General features: G+C 48.3%; 1 protein-coding gene across 2 annotated transcripts in view; it reads right to left on the bottom strand.

The window, feature by feature from the left end:
* Positions 1 to 20,414, bottom strand: part of TRAF3 (TNF receptor associated factor 3) — a 116,082-nt gene that overhangs the window by 83,535 nt on the left and 12,133 nt on the right. The window contains exon 2 of one of the 2 annotated variants that reach the window (XM_029951088.1): positions 2,367 to 2,434. The exons of the other annotated variant lie outside the window; for it this stretch is intronic. The gene's annotated coding sequence lies outside the window, so the exon portion shown is untranslated. The remainder of the gene's footprint in view (positions 1 to 2,366; positions 2,435 to 20,414) is intronic. 2 annotated transcript variants of the gene reach the window in all.

A 20,414-nucleotide genomic window follows, 5' to 3' on the forward strand; every position in this document is an offset into this window, starting at 1 on the left:
CCATTTTTTGGTTAGTATTTCATTCTTTTGGGGGGGGAAGGAGAGCATGAGTAGGAAGAAAGGGATAGAGGGAGAGGGGAGAGAGAAAAAGAAAGAGAAGGAGGGAGAGAGAGAATCTTAAGCAGGCTCCATACTCAGTGCTGGCCCTACGTGGGGCCTGACCCCACAGTCCTGGGATCCTGACCAGAGCTGAATTCAAGAGTCGTACGTTCAACTGACTGAGCCATCCAGGCGCCCCATTATTCTTTTTTGATGCAACTGCAAATGGGATCATTTTCTTTATTTCTCTGATAGTTTGTTAGTGTCCAGAAACACAAGTTTTTTGTATTGATTTTGCATCCTGCAACTTTCCCAAATTCATTTATTAGTTCTAATAGTTTTTTGCTGGAGTCTGTAGGGTTTTCTATATATAATCGTGTCATCTGAGAGCAGTGATTTTTACTTCTTCCTTTCCAACCTGGATACCTTTTCTTTCTTTTTCTTGCCTAATTTTTCTGGCTCAGACTTCCATACTAAGTTCAATAAAAGTGGCAAGAGTGAGCATACTTGTCTTATTCCTATGTATTTTTCATCTTTGGCTTTGCCTATTAAAAAAATTTTCCTGAAACTGAACAGGCATTCCTTTTTTTTTTTTTTTAATGTCTATTTTTGAGAGAGAGAAAGAGACAGAGCATGAGTGGGGGAGGGGCAGAGAGAGAGGGAGACACAGAATCTGAAGCAGGCTCCAGGCTCTGAGCTGTCAGCACAGAGCCTGACGCGGGGCTCAGACTCATGAACCATGGGATCATGAGTCAAAGTTGGATGCTCAACTGATTGAGTCACCCAGGTGCTCTTAGGCATTCCTTTTTGAATAAAAAGGGAGTGTTTTTGTATTTTAAAGGGGTGTTTTTAAAAACTAAAAATTATATAAGTATGTTCCAATTTTTTTAATGCATAAAAGTGTGGTCCTAAAAAAGAGATAAATGATACATACCAAAATATCAACAGTGATGAGGCACTGGGAAATATTGGCATTTTCTCTATTCTATCACGAACACATTGGGTTTCTCCTTAAAACAAACAAAGACATACACACACACACACTCCCTCCTTCCAGGACACTAAGACTCTGGTACGGGGGCAGAATGGCTCTTGGACAGCTCCTCCTGACAGGGCAAACGTAAGCAGGTGCCATTCATGTGGGTGACTGTCCTCTGAAGTGAAGTCCACAGGGCTCAGCACGCTCACTGCTAATACCGAGGGGCCCATCTCCCACTGAAGGAGAAAGGAGTCACACAGCCCCACTAAGGGTGGTGGCTGTGTTCAGAGACCATGGCAACTCTGGGGACAAGGTGGAGAGGGAGGCTCTGGATGGATGGACAGGCCTGGGTGGGTGGGGTGGGGGTTGGGGGGGATCCTGACCTCCCAGGACTGGTCAGGAGTCCTCAGGGACAACTCTGGTGAAGGACTCAGGTCACAAAGGCAACTGTTACTTAGCTGGGCCAGTACCCTCTTCCCAAGGTTAGTCCATCTGGGCAACTTTGGTTGAAGCTTAGAATCAAATCAAGAGGTTTAGGGGCGCCTGGTGGCTCAGTCAGTTATCCATCCAGCTTCGGCTCAGGTTATGATCTCACAGTTCTTGAGTTCGAGCCCCGCATCAGGCTCTGTGCTGACAGCTCAGCCTGGAGCCTACTCTGGATTCTGTGTCTCCCTCTCTGTCTCTGTCCCTCCCAAGCTTGTGCTCTCTCTCCATCTCTCAAAAATAAATAAACATGAAAAAAAACAATCAAGAGGTTTGAATGAAGGCCTTCATCACCTTCGCACCCTGAGATCACGGTTCTGACTTGTGCACAAAGTAGTCACAGGCCGATGGTTCCCTGCTAGTGAGTGGCTCAGAGCAGCACCGCGGCCTCACCTGCTCGGCGGAGAACCAACCCGGGGGCCCTCGGGAGGGAGCACCGCCCTCAACTAGCAGGCAGCCTCCCTCGGCCGCAGGGTGCCAAGTGTGCCCCACAGGACGGGATTCTCACAAAATGATCTAAGGGCACACATGCTGGAAAAGAGACGGAAAACATCAATACTGGGGGCACAACGTAAAAGTCTGTTTTGTTCTTCTTTCTCGTCACGCATTTTCTCTGGGTAATCCGCGCATGAAGGTAGGGTACTGTTACGCAGACTTCTCCTGGGAGACCCCCTTTTGGAAGCAGGTGACTGAAGGTTCTGCCCTCAGAGCGGCTCCTGGCTCCAGGGCTTCCCCCACTCCGCCTCTCAAAGAACAGAACCACAACTAGGCAAGCTGATGTGATAGAGTACACAAATTTTAAATTCTCTGTGCAGAAATTTAACAGCTGAAATACAATTATTGATTTCAACAAGAATTTTTCTACCTTTTTAGAGATTCTGTCAAGTTCCTCAGTGTACAGGGGTAGGAAGACTTCACAAATGTTTTCTGTTGCTGAAAAATGTAAATAAGTAAGCCTGAGAAACACACCAACCAATCTTTAAGCCTTAAACTAGGAATCCCGGACCCTCTGTGACACGCACCATTAAGCCAGTGGCCTGTTAAGGGACACAAGCACTTCAAAGAACTAGTTTACAGTTCAAGAGAGAATCTCTCAGAAAAAATGAGATTTTTACCTCAATTTCTCACAACTAACTCTACTAATAACACTGACAGTCTCCGACTCAAAAGTTTTTGATGGTTCATGCCTCACTTCAGAACGTTGTTATTTAAGATGACCAGTGACTGTTTCCTCCCGGACCCCAGGCCCCACATACTCAGCCCACCCGAAGCCCTAAGGCCCCCCACCCCCTAGTAGTACTTTTGGGCCCCCCCCCCCCGTCATTTCTGACACTTTGGCCCTCCCACAGCAACACCCTTACCCTCAACCTTGCTGCCTTGAAGGTCAAAATATCATTTTTATCCTATAAAATACCAGCTCAAATTTTAGTAGGTTCTGGTTTTTGCTCTAGAGAGAGAAAACGTGCACAGGCTGGCAGGGGGAGGGGGAGGGGGAGGTCCCAAGCAGGCTCCCTGCTCAGCGCAGAGCCTGACATGGGGCTCAGCCACACGAACCTGGGATCACGATCTGAGCCATCCGCGCACCTCTCTATTTTTAGTTTCTGTAAAGCATTTCCTGACCCCCTAAAGCCAGGAGTCAGCCAACCTCCTTCTGTTTATGGGAGGGGCCAGATAATAAGCATTTTAGGCTTCATGAGCACTGATGGTCTCTGTTACATAAGTTTATTCTTTGCTTATTTTTACAGCCCTCTAAAAGCATGCAAACACCCTCAGACCAGCTGTTTGCCAGCCTCTGCGTTAGAAACCACTCCTCCCACGGCGCGACCTGCTGCCCCTTTCCATGACGCCTCTAGTTCTACCACGACGACTAGCGCTACTGCTCTGAGACTTCCCGCACTGTTCTGCCTCATCTAAGCTCATGCGTACGGTCTGCACGTCTGCCCCTCCTCAGACTGCGTGTTCTCTGAAGGCCAAAAAAAAATCCATTCTATCCCTATATCATCTACCACATAATACAAATACATGTAAGGTACTTTGTCCATAAAACTTTTAAACTGGTTGCTTTTAAGTGTAGTGTGTTAAGTTTTAGATTACTTATTACACATTTTCCATTACAAGTAGTCAAACGACTTGGCTTTGGGAAAGCAGATTTCGGAAGGGCTACCTGAACACACGACCACTGTCTGTGGAGTTAGGTGAACCTCCTTGGTTTACGTTCGATTCGATGAACTTTCCTTTTTTAAAAATTTTTTAAATGTTTATTTATTTTGAGAGACAGAGAGTAAGCGCCAGCAGGAGACGAGCAGAGAGAGAGGGAGGAAGAGGATCCCAAGCAAGCTGCGTGCTGTCGGCGCGGAGCCAGATCAGGGGCTTGAATTCATCAACTGCTAAGATCACAACCTGAGCCCAAATCGAGAGTCGGACGCGTAGCTGACTGAGCCCCTGGTGCCTCGGATGAACTTTCCTCAGCCAAACCGAGGTTTCCCTTCGAAGACCCATCCCCATCCAGGTCTTTAAAATTCTACGCCATAAAAGATTCTACTATAGAACATAAAAAAAATTCTCACATGCTATAAATTCAGTTTCCAAGAAATAGGTAAACTTTAAAAAAAAAAACCAATCTTATCAGCTCAAAACCATCAAAATTGAGAGTAGGACTCCAATTTTTCTAGAAACAATAGTCAGCTAAGAAGATGTATTTTTCCCTCTTTAGTATAATGTATTTCAGTATTTCCAGCTTATTACTTCTTGTAAAATGGCTCTATGTCTGGGATCCACCTGCCAGAAAAATTCAGAAGTTTCTCTATCACCAACAAATCATTACAAATAACTTCTAAGACATTTCCTTCCCTTAGAGGCCATCTGGGAATCCCTCAACTCCTGACCACTGTGAGCCTTCTTTCATATTCATTCTCTATTTGGAAACTTGAGAATTCTCCAGCATCAGTCTGTGGCAAATCAGGGACAAAAACAAACAGATCCTTTGTGCCAACTTCCTAGATCCTGCTGGTCCGAGCACCAGGCCAGACATACCTGGAGTGTGCCTTCTTCCGCACTGAACAGACTTTATTCGAGACCTGTCTCAAGGACCAGCCGAGCATGGAGGCACACTGCCTTGACTTCCTTCCGCACAGATTTGCATGCTGGAATAATTATGCCAAACTGTGGCACTGGTTTTCCATTTCCTTTTTTGTAATAAGAAAGACCTACTAACTCACCATGCTTTGCTTTAAAAGCTAACTACCGCAACCAGCACACGGTACGGCCTGTGCCCCGTGAAAGCCAGGCCTAGGACCGAGGACTCCAGGGAGGCGTGGTGTCTCTCTTTCTCTCTCTCTCTCTCTCTCTCTCTCTCACTCTCTCTCTCTCTCTCACACACACACACACACACACACACACACACACACACACACACACACACCCCTGCTGCCTCGGCTCTTTTAAAACTCCAAAAGGTGAGGAAAAAATAACTGAGAGAAAAATCCCCTATGCAAAAACCCCAGCTCTGCGGGAAGGAGGGCGGAGGGGCAGGAGGAAGAGGGCAGAACACGCAGGCGGGGCGGGCCCTGGTCCAGAGGGGACCGGGTAGGGCCCTGGGCCCGCAGCTTCTCCCAGGAAGAGGCCCTCGGGGCGGCCGGAGCCCAGGCGGGAAGGGCAGTGCAGAAGCGCTGCGGGGCACTGTGTTTTCTGGGTGCAGAGGGCAGCCACGGGGGGGATTTTCAGAGAAGGGAGGGAGGCAGCCTCTTTCATTTCTAAAAGGCCTTGGTGACAGCTCCGTGGGAGGGGCCCGGAGTGACCTGGGGCAGGTGGAGACACCAGTCAGAGTCCACCAGCGCAGGCAAGAGGCCCAGACCCGGCTGGGGGCCAGGGAGGTGGGGGAAAGCAGGACTTGGGACTGAGTGCCACCGACGGGAGGCACAGAGAGGGCTCGAGGAATCTCCCCAGTGATCTGGTTTAAGCAACTAGACGTGGGTAGAAAGGACCAAGAGTTCTTGGCAACAGGCTAGGTGACACCCACGTGAAACCAAGTAGCCTCAGTTGTGTCTAATCATTCCTGCTCGGGACTCACGGACAGACACCTCCTCCTGCCAGGCCAGCTACACGGAGCGCTAGGCTTCCCCCACCCCACCCCACCCCCGCCCCCACCAACCCTGCTCCATCCTGGAACCGGCACATGCACTTCCCTCTCTGCCCTCAAGCCCTGCCTTACGACACAGGACACCACAAGCTGCCTGCACGGTTCTCGCTGCACCACTGGCACTCAGAATGGGGCCTGGACACACTGAGAACTCAGCCAACAGTTGTTAACTAAATGCATTGGGCAAAAGCTCAAAAGGGGTTAGGAGTTAAAGACACATCCGGGGAACTTGGGAACCACAGCTGGAAAATTCTTTTATTTTTCAAATGGTAACCTCTCAAAAATTCCCATCCTGCCAACCGGTTTCAATGTAAATTATGATGTCTCAGGAAGCGTTTATCGAAACAGACTGATGACATCTAGGCTCTGCCCAAGGCGCTCTGACCTCCCACCCAGTTCCCTCTGCTGACTTTACTACATACTTCAGTAGAACCTCACGGTGTTGAAAGAGATTTTCCTACTCCTTAAGATCTCATTTAATGACCAAAGATTGAATTTTTATAGAAGCACCTCACCTTGCAAACGTACTGAATCTGCACGGTCATACGCCCCCAGGAAATTGAGGAAGAACATCTCTGAACGTCTCTCTGTACCAGGTCTCTCAACCTGAGCACTCCTGACGTTTTGGGCCAGAGAAGACTCTGTCATTGGGGGTGTCTGGACACTCTAGGACGCTTACATCCCTGGGCTGCACTCACTAGAGATCAGCAGGGTTCCCCACCCACCTACCCCCCAGCAAGTTTCTAGGCATTGCCAAATATCCCCTGGGAGACAAAACTGCCCCCCCCACCATTGAGAACATTATCCTAGACACCACGTGGTCTTTTCCTATTATTAATACAACCAAGGAAACGGATTCAATTCTAAAAGTGCTCATTTAAAAATAGCCCAAATTGCACCCTATAGTGAAACCGAAAGCAAAACAGGTACTTACACAGGCGCATGAGCCACCCTGGCAGGGTTCTGAACCGTGACATCGAGAAATGCAAACGCGTCCTTTGGAGGGATCTAAGTCTAGATGTGAGAGTCTCTGGAAGGACTCACCCTCCAGGTGCGGGACTCGTTACCAGGCCTCTCCATTTCCACAGGATGAAGACCCTCCAGGTAAATAAAACGCCTGTGCTGACCAAAGCCCTGTAGGACACACCTGAAAACAAGGCCTTGCAGAGGTGTTCTTCCGGGTGCAGCCCTGGGGGAATCCCAGGTGGCCGCACTCCCGCAGCTCCCTGGGACCTCCTCGGCCCTTCCTGCCCATCAGCTGGGGGAGAGGCCAAAGGAAAGCTTGGGCAGTTATGGCTTCAGGCCCCAAAACACCCCTGAGCAGGGCCTCTCTACTGTCCAGGGGGGGACCCTACTCAAAGGGGCTTCTAGCAGCACAGAATTCATGGACTGAGTTGCAGTCTGATTTGGGCATTCTGTCCTACCTACCAGTTTTTAAGCACACTGCTCTCAACAAAAAGCTTAGTAAGTCTTACACACTTGAAACCACTGGAGACGTGCAGTATCAGATTTCCACATCAGTTTACCACCGAGGTTTTGAGGTAACATCTTCCTATCCGTCTCGGAACATTCACACACAGGGCGCGCATCCAGCGAGTCTCTCGGCCTTCCAAATGCTCCTGGACAGGACTCGTAATGATGGAATCCAGATCACAATTTTTGATAATAAGATCAAAACTAGTTGCCAATTAGCTAAATTATCTAAACCAAGAGGCACCAAATATGCAAGTGGAGTAAATACACCCTTAAGGGCCAAAAGCAAAAAAACACTGAGGACAAGTGATTAAGGGATTAAAGGTATGAATCTCAACAACGGGTCCTGCTCCGCCCACGAAGGTCAGAGTCCCTTCCTGAGCTTCTCGGGCTGTGGTGGCCACGCAGGGCACCACGAGAATAACTGGCACATTTCCTGGTCCTGGACGGTAAATCTTGACAAACAGATTTTTAGACGTTTGTAACATTAGAACATATTATATAACAAAAGGTAAAATTCATGCTAATTTCAGATAAAACAGATCATAAAAACCCTGTGTTGAAAACAGGCTGCTTCGGGGCACCTGGGTGGCTCAGTAGGTTACGCGTCCAACTCTTGGTTTTGCCTCAGGCCATGTCATGCATGTTTTCGGGACTGAGCCCGCATCGGGCTCTGACGGTGCAGAGGCTTCTCAGGATTCTCTCTCTCTGCCCCTACGTACTCATGCTCGCTCTCAAAATAAACTTAAAAAAAAAAAAAGAACAGGGTGCTTAAGAACGCTGCACGTGTGAGCCCCATGTCCACTCTTCTTGGCGAGGAGGCCTCACAACGGGAAGTTTGGGACCGCTGGTGACTGTCATCCGCTACTGCGCACCAAAAACAGCCCAATTCTTTCCCTAACCCAGCTCAGCTCAGTCACGGATCAAAGGAATTCTGAAGAATATCAGAGAAACCAAGATTCTAAGTCTCCACAGTGAAAAATAAGTAAAGGAGGAGGGGAGCTGTTTGTCAAGGTAAAAGAATAAAAATGTCTCTAAATTTTCAGCCAACGGTTTAAGGCCGGCTGTCCAGTCACCAGCTCCAAATCAAGAGTTGCATGTGTGCGTGTTTCTGTGGCACACACGGGGGTCATGAGACACTGAGAACCGTCCAGAGAGGCCGCGAGAGATGCGAGGCGGCCCCAGGCCCTCCGCCCGGCGAGGCTGCGCTGTGAGTGACAAGTTGAGCACTTACATTCCAAGAGCCAATCCCTCTACATTTCCGGTCTTTATCTCAGAGCGATCACGCAGGGGAGGGGCCGAGGGAGAGAATCTCAAGCAGACGCCACCCTCAGCACAGGGCCCATCGTGGGACCTGAGTGGGAATCACGAGTCCAGCACTCACCCGACTGAGCCACTCGAGCGCCCTGTAGGGGTCTATCAGTCTAAAGCGAAAAGGTCTTCTGTGCCCACAAGAACCCCACGTCCTCGGGCCACCTGGCTGGCTCAGAGGGTTGGGCAGCCCACTCTTGATCTTGGCTCAGGTCATGATCTCATAGTTTGTGGGTTCGAGCCCCCTGTTGAGCCCTGTGCTGACAGCACAGAGCCTGCTTTGGAATCTCTCTCCCTCCCCCCCCCCCCCCGCCTCTCTCAAAATAATAAATAAACTTAAAAAAAAAAAAAGAATCCCACCTCCTCTGTAAAAGTTTGCCGGGGGCCACGCCAGGCCTCTTGGATTTAAATGCTATTAAATAGGTGCTTCTAAAAAGCCTTCCACATTTTCTCTTTCTAGAACTAACTTCTAAGCTCTCTGTCAGCAGGGACCGTGTCCCATATGCACCATCAGGACATCCAGCCCAGACACACACAGAGTGGATGATGGACACTTATTGCAGATTCAGCTTACTTATGATTTATGGACAATACTGGATTATGGAAGGATAAAGGCTGGAATGCCGAATGTAAAGGTGCTGGGAAACCAAAGCACCCAGAGGGGGGCGTGTAAACACACAAATGGAGGAGTTACGGGAGGATTAATAGCTGCATTTGTTGGACGTCTGCCAGCTGCCAGGAGTTTTACACACACCCTGACATGTGAGCACGGCACGGGCTGGCTCCCCTAACCACCTATCAGCTGAATCTCTTCAGCCCCATAATCTCTTAGCCCAAAACCAAAGCCAGATGTGGTTCAGAATTTAGAATTTCTGGGGCTTTAGAAAGGAGGTCCTGTGTGTGTACGATGCAGACGACCAAGGCTCCCCGTGCGGCCCGGGACAGCACCCAGGAGAAACACATCGTCAACAGTCCGCAGTGAAACGCAGGAACATTCACACCTAAGTGGGAAAGAGACTGCGAGCATCACATCAGGGCCGCTCAGGTTTTGGCAGCAAACATGACGATACATTCCATTTCAGAGGCGCCCTCTGGGGCTTCGTGGTTGTGGCTGGGAGCTGGGTGCCTGCATTAGCAGTCCTCATTTCGCGTGCAGAGACTTGAGTCTCAGGAAGGTCAAGAGTCTTGCTCGAGTTCATGCAGCCCAGGAGAGGCAGGCTTGGGAGCCTTGCTTCCCTGGCCCAAGGCCTGAACGGGGCTTGACACCTGTGCACAAGCCCATCCAGAAACCCAGAAAAGTCTACCAGGGTGCAGACTGGGAAGCAGCAGGCCCCGTCCGAGGGAGGACCTGTGCTCTGGCGTGTCCCCGGCGCAGGCCAGGTGCTGCTGGGCTCCTCCTCTGCAGCAGGAAGAGCGCTCCTGCCATCGAGCCTCAGGCCCTAGGCCCTGGCTGACCCTGGGTGTCAGCCTCCCCGCGGGACTCTGCAAAGATACCCATTAAATCTGATTTCTAGGATCTTAACTGGCTGAAATCATCTGAAGTTGGGTCCCCAGCTTTTGTGTTTCTTTCCAGTAATCCCAACATGCAACCAGGACCCGGAACCACTGACGTGCAAGCATTCGGAGACAAGAAATCAGTGCTACAGTAAGACCCGTGAGAAGATAGCCCGTGAGCCCCATCAGGAGCTGGCCCAAAGGCCCTGTGCCGGCTGGCGGCTCTGGAGGGCTTCCGACGGGGACCAGGCACTGTGACTACACCCCTCGGGGATGGAGGAGCCCAGCTACCTCCGGCTCTGTGGGTCATAAGCACCCCCCCCTCCCTGAAACCACGGAAGTCCCAGCCACAGAGCACCAAAGGCAAAGTCCTCCCGGCCAAGCCAGGGGGTGCGCTGCCTGCTGCTGCAGGAGGCAAATGCTCGAGGGAAGACGACGCGCACAGAAGCGCTATCGCTAACTCTGACCCTCTCGCTGCACGACAGCGTAAACTGACGGACTGACTGGCGTCTGCTCACACCCATCAGGCTCAGCCACGCTCCCTGCACACTCAGATGGAAAGGGACGTCATGGCCGTGCGGCCTGCTCCTCCCACGGACGTCTGCCGGCCTCCACCCAACACGGCCACCACCGAGGACGAGGGACAGGCCTTCCACGGTGCCGATCTGCCCCCTGTACACCACCTGAACTCAAATCCGGCTTCCACCACCAGTACAGGGTCGTTGCTGGTGCAGCACGAACGTGTTCCGGGCAGCAACGCTCCTCAGTTCTCTGGAGAGGCTTGTCTGGAAAAAACCCTCCCGGAGGCAGAACGAGAGTCCTCTCCCGACTGGGGTGTCAGCAAGCCGACCCACTCCATCAGCCTGTAACCTGCGTCGCGTCGCACCCCCCCCCCACTTTGTGTTCTATTGCTTTTTAGGCCGCCCAGAGACCCTCGGGGCTGCCGATTTCAAAAGACCAGAGAGCAGCTGCCTAGAGCCTTGGGGCCGCAGCACCAGGCCGACAAGCGGCGGACCTCCACCGCCAAGGATCCAGAAAGCTGGGAATCAAACCAAAGAGGATTATTCTTGAGCCCTAAGACCTAATGGAACTTGCCTTGCTGAGTTGTGGACGGGCTTGGACCTGCCCGCCCTTCTTTCTCATGCCTCCCTTTCGGAATTGGACAGCCGCCGTGTGCCTGCCCCGCCATTATATGTTGGAAGCTCCTAACTTACCTGGTGTCACAGGTTCACAGCTGAACAGGACTTGTCTCAAAGTGAATCATATCTCAAGTCTCACCCACATGGGATTTAGATGACATTTAGGTGAAACTTTGACTTTAGAGGTTATGCCTGGGACGAACAGACTTTTGGGCTATTGAGATGGAATACGTGTACTTTGCATGTTAGAAGGACATGAATTTGGGGGGTGGAGGGCAGGATACTATGTATGGTCTGAATTATGCTCCCTCAAAATTCATATGGCAGAACTCTAATTCCTACTATGGTAGCATCTGGAGATGGTCCTTTGGGAGGTAATTAAGGGCCCTAACAAGAAGAGATGGAAGAGGGGCATCTGAGTGGCTCAGCAGGCTCAGCATCCAACCCGCATCAGGCTCTGTGCTGACAGCTCAGAGCCTGGAGCTGCTTCCAATTCTGTGTCTCCCTCTCTCTCTGCTCCTCCCCTGCTCGATCTCTCTCTCTCAAAAGTAAAGACAGAGGAGAGCTCGCTTCCTGTCTCTCTCTCCCCACTATGTGAGGACAGCCTGGAAGAGAGTCCTCACCAGAACCTGAGCTGGCCTGCACCTTAACCTTGGACTTTGAGCCTCCAGGACTGAGAGGTAAGGTCCTTTGTTTAAGCCCCAGACTGTGGTGCTGTGTCATGACAGCCTAAACTAGTTAACACTTGGCTCCTTCATAAAGCAGAATGTTCTAGATTGAGACACACAGTCTGAGTTTCTTGAGAGCACAGAGAACATCTCACTCAGTATCATGCACGCATATCCACCTGGCATGACTGGCATCCGTGAAGTCTCTATAAAAGTTTGTGGTGCTAAACTGACTCTGGTCAGTGCTCATTTAAATGTTCCTTTTCCTTATACATAGACTTAACAGAAACATGCAGAAAAATATTGACCACCTAAACGCACGCTGAAATGGCCAATGTCTCATGGACACATCCTCTATCTTCTCTCTCCCAGGTTGGAACCTGCAAGTTCCTTTAACCCTAAATACCACTTTTCATTTTTCTAGTGAACTTTTAAAAGCTGCTTATTCTACCTCCACAACAGCCCTGACACATCGCCCCGACCTACCATGACAGGGGACAGGGCTTGCAACGGTTGAACAACTTGCTCAGGGTCTCAAAGGCTGGCGGGCCCCTGACTCCTACGTAAATCCTGTCCCTCCACCACAGGGGGCCACCAGCTCTACCCAAACTTTCCAGCCCCTGGCTGCCAACAAGGATTCTTCTGTGCTTTCTCCCATTCTACGTAATTTAGAAACTTTCACATTTGTCATGTTATACTTAGAAGAACTGAATGTCAAAGCTCTAAGAGACTTTTATTATATGCAGAATTAGGACCTCTATGAAGATGCCTCACAGACAACTGTTTCAGGTGAAACATCAGTGACTAAAACCGGAAGCAGTTCCCAAGAACCCTAAGACAGAAAGTGAAGGTAACTATCTTAATTCACCTTAATACAAAGAAATGCCTCATTTACATGAAACAGGACAGAGAGGAGCCAGACGAGACTTAACAACCGTGTGAAATGCCTCGGCCTGTCCTCACCCTCCCTGTCTCAGCTTCCAGGCTCCCCAGTCCTCAAGTTTCATTACTCTTCTTCAGTCCCCATGTTGGTCACCCCCAGGCCACAGTCACCACACTGTGGTGTAGAGAATCTGGGAGGTAACGGTGAAGGAAAAAGGTAAAGCAGCATCCCCAAAGACTTGCCGAGAGTAGTTATTCTCTCCTTGATGATATGCCAAAGGTCAGCACACTTATGGAATTCATAAAAAAAAAAAACCAGAATCAGGAATGGGCGTGCACACACGTGTGTACACGTGTGTGTGTAAAACCTGACTGCTGTAAATGTCCTCAGCCCACCTAGACCACAGGCTCTTGACCTCAGGCGTGACAGAGAGGGATTCAGGAACTCCCGGTATTCCCTGAACTTTCATGCACCTGTCACTCCTGTGAATCACCCATGAAAGAGGTTGACTCTCTACATTCATGCCTACTCCGGACAGGAGGGCCGATGCCCAGCAGTGATGGGTGTTTGGGAACAAAGGGGCAATGAGCTTGGGAATCTTACCCAGAGGCCAGCCCCCTGGCCAGAGGGCTGGGATCGCAAGGCTGTAGGAGGCGGGGCTCACGAGGCTCCGGTGCGGGTGCAGGCAGGGAGCCCGTGGGGGACACGACACACACGGCTCCTCCCTCTCACCCCCCACACAGAGGCAGATCTCTTGTTTCGTTATTTAAATCCACTCTCACTCTTGTATGACCTCATCACATTTGCTTGCTCAAAGAGTGTTGCAACCATCAGCTGAGAATGGCTGAGGGAGCAGGGTTTACAGAAAAGGAGATTTCCACGCTACAGCCACTAACGCGCACACACCTCTCACACGCTGTCAAATTATCCCAAACTTTCCTACATAAACAGCCATTCTAATAAGTCTCTAGGGGTTTTACTACAATGATCTAGGGTGAACAACAGAAAATTTGGGATAGGCAGGCTTACTAATATTTTCTCAATGAAACAGAGAGAAATATAAGCTTAAACTCCACAATACTCTTCAAAATGAAAAGTAAATTTTCAAATAATTTTTAAATGAATGAACAGGAAGGGAAAATATATAGACCAAAGTTGTACTTGAAACACTGACAAACAGATGATCAAGGATGACCGTTGATTAAGTAAATAAACGTACATTGTGTGTGTGTGTGTGTGTGTGCGCGTGCTTTTAATTTATTTTGAGAGAGGGCGAGTGTGAGTGGGGAAAGGACCTAAAAAGAGAGGCAGGGAGAGAGAATTCCAAGCAGGCTCCACGTTGTCAGCTTAGAGCCCAACCTAGGACTCGAATCCACGAACCGTGAGAGCACGACCTGAGCCAAAGTCAAGAGCCGGAGGCTTAACCAACTGAGCTAGCCAGGTGCTCCAAACATACATTTTACTACCATTTTATGAATGAGTATATTCCAAAATTTTATTCATGAATTCTTGGTTCGGAAGACAGAATGCGTTTTCTCACAGAAAACAGGTGACACACGGCAGCTGGGGTTTCCATCTGAGCCCACGAGAGCCTATCTGATGAAGCATATATGGGAGACGCTGCGGACAGCACTGGAGTCAACCCACCACTTGGGCAGTGGGTTAAGGATGGCCACAAACAGACACTCCTTTCAACAAGAGATTAGCAATGTGTCTCCTCTCCCTAAACCTGGGAGTAACTCGCAGGTTCTTCAGCCAACAGAATATAGCAGGAATGACGCCACACTCATCTGTCAGCCTCGCTTCCTGTCCTGAAACACTCCCTGTAGGAGTCCCAGGCTGCCAAGGAAGAAATCCGGCCACCCTGGCAGACAGGCCCCCCGCAGAGGCCTTGCCGGTACATGGAATGGAAGAGCCACTAGCCACCAGGCCTTCCAACCATCCAGTCACGGGATAGCCATGGCGACTTCCACGCCAGACGGCAGATAAACACCAATGAGTGACCTCGGCGAACGCCACGCAGAGCAGAAGAGTCACCAGCTGAGCCCTGCCTGATGAAGTCACGGAACCGTCAGATCGAATAACAGATGACTGCCGGTTTATAGGTCACTGATGCTCAGGGCAGTTTGTTACTCAACTATCATTATCTGGAACACTCTGTGGCTTTTTCACAAAGTGACAGGCACATCTGTCTCCTGTCCTGGCATCAGGAATAGTGTCCCCTCCTCCGTTCTCCACTGGCAGACCCAGAGTTTTGGTGGTAGTATCAGCCAGGATCTTCCCAGGGATAAGCCGTCACGGGCCTCCTTGTGCTGGCAAACAGGGAGGTGTGTGGCTTGATCAGCATCATCCTGTCTGCTTCAAAACCCCCCTAAATTCTTCTATACACAAAGGAGAGGACAGGTTTCAAAATTCTGAAGAAACATGATGTCCAGTCAATGTGCCATTGGTAACCTGATACAAAAGCCAGAGAAAGCTGCCACAAAACACCACCAACCCGCAGAGGTGAAAACCTCAACAAAATAGTGCAAATCACATCCAACAAGACATTGAGATGATTATACACCATAACAAAGTGAGATTTATCCCAGGAAAGCAAAGGTAGTTCAACATACAGAAATCTATTAATGTGAAAAACCACACTCCTAGAACAAAGAGGGAAAAAGCCCTGCATGATCCTATCAATGGAAACACAGAGAGCATCTGACAGAACTCAACATCCTTTCATGATAAAACACTCAGCCAACTAAGAATTGAAGAGCCCCTCCTTTACATGATTAAAGGCATTTATTTAAAACAAAAACAAAAACAAAACAAAACTCACACCTAACGTCATAATCAATGGTGAAAGACGGTAAACTTTCCCCTAATCCCAGGAATAAGACAATGAAGTCTGTTTTCCCTACTGCTATTCGACATTCTAGTAAAAGTGCTGGCCAGAGCAATTAGGCAAGAAAAAGATAATAAAGGCATTCACAGTGGAAAGAAAAAGATAAACTATCTTTACTTGCACATGACATGATTCCATATATAGAAAATCTACATACACAGAAAAAAACCCTGGGGCGCCTGGGTGGCTCAGTCCGTTAAGTGTCTGAAGAGCCTGCTTGGGATTCACTGTCTCTCTCTCTTTCTGACCCTCCCCTGCTTGCTTACTCTCACTTTCTCTCTCTCTCTCTCTCTCTCTCTCTCAAAATAAATAAACATTAGAAACATTAAAAAAAAAAAAAAAAGAAAAGAAAAATCCCCAAAACTACCAGAAAAATAAAAACCAAATTCAGCAAAGTCTGGGTTTATGGTCACCACACAAAAATCAGTTGTGTTTTTATACACTAGCAATGAAAAATCTGAAAGAAAATTAAGGAAACAATTCTGTGTACAATAAAATCCAAAAGAACAAAATATCTAGGAATACATTTAACTAAGGAAGTAGACACCACAACACCTCGCTAAAAGAAATTAAAGATGCAAATAAGTAGAAAGAGACCCCATAGTCATCGATTCCAAGACTCAGTAGTGTTACAACAGCAACTCCCCAAAACAGACTGAATACAATCCCAATCAAAATTCCAATGATCTCTTTTTGCAAAAAGAGAAAAACTGATTCTCAAATTAATATGAAGTTTCAAGGGGTGTCAAGTAACTAAAGCAATAATGAAAAAGAAAAAGAAAATTTAAAGATTCATACTTCTCTTACTATTTCAAAATTTTCTACAAAGCTACAGTAATCAGACCGGTGTGCCACTGGCAAAAGGACAGACACACAGACCAATAAAACAGAACTGAGAGTTGAAAAGTAGATCAAACATCTATGGCCAACTGATGTCCAACAAGGGTACCAAGACCCTCCAATGAGGAAAGGACAGTCTCCTCAACAAACGGTGCTGGGGCAAGTGGATAACCACACACAAGAGAATGCAGTGGGACCCCTACCTCACTCCACATTAAAAATTAACTCAAAATGGATGAATTAAGAGCCAGCGCTATAAAACACAGCGGCAAACCCTCACTACCTCAGCTTTGTCAATGGAGCCTCTTATTCGATACCGAAAGCACAAGCAACAGAAAGAAAAGAAACAGACAAACTGGACTTAAAAATTAAGAACTTTTGTGCACCAAAGGACATTATTAAGAATCTGAAAAAAGACGTATAGAATGGGAGAAAATATCTGTCAACCACATATTTAATAAGGGTTTAACATCCAAAATATATAAAGAACTCTTGGGGCACCTGGGTGGCTCAGTTGGTTGAGAATCTGGCTCTTGATATCAGCTCAGATCATAATCTCGTGATTCGTAAGATCAAGCCCCACGTCCAGCTCTGTGCGACAATGCAGAGCCTGCCTGGGAATCTCTCCCTCCCGCCCCTCCCCCACTCACACTCCCTCTCTCGAAAATGAATAAGCGTTAAAAATATATATACAAACACGTCTTTATACACACACACACACACACACACACACACACATATAAGAGAACTCTTACAACTCAACAACAAAAAGATAAACAACCCAATTAAAACATGGGCAAAGGGCTTATGTGGACATCATTCCAAAAAATATATACAATTAGAAGATGTTCAATATCACTGGCCATTAGGGAAATAAAAAACTACAATGAAGATACCACTTTATAACCACTAGAATAGCTTAGATAGATAAGAAAATGTTGGCAATGACGTACAGAAATTGGAACCCTAGGATGTCTGTGGTGGAAACAAGTTAAACACAGAATTACCACCATATGACCTGGCAATTCCATCCCTAGATATTTTACCCAAGAGAAATGAAAATACATGTCCACACAGAAACTTGTACACATTATTCATAATAGCCAAAAGGGGGAAGCAATCCGAATGTCCCTCAGTGGAGGAGCACATAAACTGCGACACGCGCACACGACGGAATATTCCTCAGCCACAAGGAACAAAATGCTGATGTGCGCTATAACTCAGACAGACCTCAGAAACCAAGAGAAAGAAGCTACACGTTACAGGTCACCTGTTGTCTAATGAGTCCTTCTGTACGAAATGTCCAGAATAGGCAAATGCACAGGGACAGGAGGCAGACTGGAGGGTTGGGAGGAAGAGAGAATGAGGAATGATTACTTAATGGGTATAGGGTTTTTTTATGGGATGATGAAAAAGTTTTGAAATTAGAGAGAGCTGGTGGTTGCACAACATTGTGAATATGACAAATACCACTGAAACGTCCACTCTAAAAGGTTAATTGAATGTTAATGTGAATTTTGCCTCAATAAAAGAAAATGCGGTTGGACTGCAGTGGACTGATTCACCCATACAAGCACCTGAGTACCTCTCCCCCTCCAGGCACGCTCCTAGTACCTGGGTTAAGATGATGAACAAAAGTTTCCTGTTACAAATCTAAAAAGCAAGGTAAGAGACTAGAGAGTGAGAGTGTGTACTATTTTAATTAGGGTGTTCATGGAAGACCTCCTGGAAGAAGTGACACTTGAACAGAGATCAGAATGAACTGATGACTATTATTCTGCTAAATAGAAAAAATAATGTGCTAAAGTTAAAATATAAGTTTTAACTTACCAAAAATCGTCACAGATACAACTTCCTTTTCTAAAAATCATTTTACTCTCCATTGCAAGTGATTTCTCTGTGGGCCAAAAACGTGCTGCCCCTCCCCTCCCCTGCAGGGGCGGCTCCCAGGGCCAAGCCTCACTCCCAGGGGGGCTGTTGGTCCCCTTGCTGACAAGGCACGTTTTCCCTTTAGGAAGTCACTCAGGAACGGAAAGAGGGAAAGGAATTAGCACTTATCATATGCTGGGTTCTCACTTTCACTCACATTCTCACTTCTTTTCCTCACAATTACCTTTCCATGGCTGAGAAATTAAGGTTCACAAAGGATGAGTAACTCACCACCAGGGTTAGTGAAATAAAGGACCAGAATTCAAACCAGGTGTGACTTCAAACCTGTACCCTTTCCATCCATAAATGTCTCCTTTTTACTGAGCCCATCTTAGGCCACACTGAAAATAGGATGAAGTGACCCCGTCCTTGAGACGCTTGTCACCTCAGCACTAGAGACCCACCCAAGATGCAGCACACAGAACACTCCTCGACCTGAAGAAGGCAGAGCAGGCTCCGGGAACACAATGGCGTGCACCCAGAAAGTCTAACTCATGTGAAGAACCAAGGAATCTACCCATTAGCGCTCCAGGAACCTGACCTGCAGTCCGGGGCCCAGCGAGGGGCCAGGGTTCACAGCCCTTCCCCGGGGCAAGCACGGGTGTCCATGAAGCAAGCCTGCTCCCCTGAGTCCAGCCATCGCGGCCCCTTCCCGGCTCTGCGCTCAACGCTTAACAGCGGGTCTAGCCGAAGAGCCGCTAGAATCTTCTCCAAAGGTCAACACCACCACTTCCTTACTAACTGTGAAGAAGGCTCCCTGGTCGTTAACGGATATTCCCGTAAGTAACCTGCAGTCATAATTAAACTGGAGAAACGGGACTGCGCTGGACTTGCCGGCAGGAGGCTCTCTGCAGAGTGACCAGGCCTCGGGGACTTGTTCACCACTAACACGCTAACGTTTGTAAGACCTGATAAAAACATAATGACTAAACACTATCATTATTACTAGACTACCCGTTTAAATGTAAATTAAGAGAAATGGGGAAAGAAAACCCATTAGTAAATCAGGTTTGGGACTGCTACTCAGCAAGATGTAAGCAACATCTGAACCACAGGGGTAAAGAACGTCTTTGCTGAATTTGTTAAAGGATATTGAATGCAATGTTGCTGCTATGAGAAAATAACTCGAAACAGAGAGAATAGAGGGAACACCAGCTAGAAAATGTAGCTAATGGGGCGCCTGGGCGGCTCAGTCGGTTGAGCATCCGGCTTCGGCTCAGGTCATGATCTCACGGTTCGTGGGTTCAAGCCTCACATCAGGCTCTGTGCTGACAGCTCAGAGCCTGGAGTCTGCTTCAGATTCTGTGCCTCCCTCTCTCTCTGACCCTCCCCTGCTCGCATTGTCTCTCTCTGTCTCTCAAAAATAAATAAAAGACATAAAAAAAATTAAAAAAAAAAGAAAGAAAAAAAAGAAAATGTAGCTGAGTCGATACGGGCAAAACAGATGTTAGAAGGAAGTAAAGGCTACATGAGAAACAAATGCTGGAAAAACACACAATTGCTTTAAAAAGCACTATTTACCAGCAAAACTAAAACACCAGAATCTGAAAGCAAAACTAAAAAGTCTAGAGAGTGAACAAAATCCAAAACTGGACTGTAATTCAGCATCAACTGACCACACAGCATGCTACTGGAAATGTGAACTCGAGTCCAATGGGCCTACTGCTCTCCATTTTTCTCATCTGTAAAATGGGACTAACTCTTGCTTCAGAAGTTAGGCTGGACAGAGGCGGCACCCAAACGCAGCCGGCTCCCGGTCCCCGAGCCCTCTCCCTGACGCAGCCGCAGGGAGCGCCTCAGACTCTGACTCGCAACTCGGCCAGCGGTGCCTCCTTCCCCTTCTTCGAGCTTGCTCGCACGCGTCCTTCCTGGAAAACACCTCCGGACCCCGCACCCCTCCCTTCACCGCGCCTCCCTGCCAGGGCGCCTCAGCCCCGTGGCCCGGGCACACGGTCTTCCGGGCGCTCCTGGAGGACGGTGCGCTCACCCGACCCTCACTCAGCTCTGGCAGCTCGCACAGCTCCCGAGTAGGCTCTCAAACCGTGTGTGCTGATCAAGTAATTCTCTATTTTCCCAAGTCAGAACAAAGGCCAAGCAGCTTCCCTGGGGCAAATCTTGAAAAGTACAGAACAGAAGAAAAAACCGTAC

The sequence above is a fragment of the Suricata suricatta genome, chromosome 9 (assembly GCF_006229205.1).
Source record: "Suricata suricatta isolate VVHF042 chromosome 9, meerkat_22Aug2017_6uvM2_HiC, whole genome shotgun sequence".
Lineage (NCBI taxonomy): Eukaryota > Metazoa > Chordata > Mammalia > Carnivora > Herpestidae > Suricata > Suricata suricatta.